The sequence below is a fragment of the Aplysia californica genome, unplaced genomic scaffold, assembly GCF_000002075.1.
Source record: "Aplysia californica isolate F4 #8 unplaced genomic scaffold, AplCal3.0 scaffold00171, whole genome shotgun sequence".
Taxonomy (NCBI): domain Eukaryota; kingdom Metazoa; phylum Mollusca; class Gastropoda; order Aplysiida; family Aplysiidae; genus Aplysia; species Aplysia californica.
The window spans coordinates 420,729-422,192 of NW_004797441.1; positions in this window are offsets into that span (position 1 = coordinate 420,729).

The window sequence follows — 1,464 nt, forward strand, 5'->3', positions numbered from 1 at the left end:
GATAGATAGATAGATAGATAGATAGATAGATAGATAGATAGATAGATAGATAGATAGATAGATAGATAGATAGATATAGATAGATAGATAGATAGATAGATAGATAGATAGAATTTGCCTTGCGCAAATTTCCGCTCAACAACAGTAAGCTCTATTCGCTTTATAATCTATATTATTACCCCAACAAACTTAATCATAGTTTACTTTCGCCTGGCTCCGTTAAACAAATTCTAGCTCAGTGAGGAATTTACCAGTGCCCACGAAACTTTGCATGGCACTTCTGCAGGCCAGCGACCAAACAAAAATATTTTTTTTCAATAATTCTTGACCCAGTCTTTTAAATGTTTTAGGTGTATGCTGAAAATCCCCTATTATTTTTTTTAGATGCTTTAGGCTTACATCAAAGAAAACGTGTCGGGACCGTAGTTTGCAGTGACTTTTATGAATGTGCTTTTAGATTCTGTTCGTCGCTTAACTTTTAGACATGCAAGCAAAGACACAGAATGATTTAAAAGAGAGATTTGTTTCCATCCCGTTCTAAGCGCTGTCGGACGAAAGTGAACGAGCTATAATAAGTTAACATTCTGATACAACGACAGTTTCCTGAGAAGCAATCAGTGGAAATGTCCTTGGATAAGTGCTATAACACTAATTCACGCAACTGATCACTGACAAGATCTTTCGTTGTCTATGGCTGAGTACCCACTCCCACCTGGGTGAAGTGAGATAAATTTGTTTAAAGTGCTTTTTCCATTTTTCCAAGAACGCAACTTTGGGCCTGAGGTTTGAACCCTCACCCTGAGTCTGCAACCTCAAGATTATGAGTTCCATAGCCACTATAGACTGCCGACGACACATAAATAGTATGTTATAAATTATAAAGGTTCTTCTTCTTTCGAAGAATTTACAACAAAAAAACCCAAAGATTTTATGGACTGTAGGGCCATTGTTAAAGTCAGGATTTGGCAGCCTTGATTTTCTTAATTCTCTGGCCTCTGCTTTACAACCTCTGGGAGAGGGGGGTGCTTTGTAAGCTGCTTTTGGTGTTTTTTCTTTTAAAAGTTGTGCTGCAGTCCGGACAACACCAAATGGACAACTACTTGTCGACCTCATTACACCGAATCTAAGTGGCGAATCTCTCTGGTTTTTTGTATGCGCCTCAGAATTCTAAAAAACCTTTTAAAAAATCTCGATTTTTGTGCATAAGAGACAAATATAAAAAAGTGTTTTCTAAATAATCATTAGTAATTAATTGCTCATTAAACTCAACAAAGCGCACTTTTTATTGCAAGCACGCTACCATGCTAAAACCATAACAATACAGGGTGACGTTGCAGGGGCTCAGCCAGAAATTTCAGGGGGGTGGGGGCAGGTGGTGAGAGATACATTTTGGTCAAACAAACAAAAACGGGGGTCAACAGAGTGCTAAATTTGAAGCATAGGCATGTCACTGGACACCCCCCC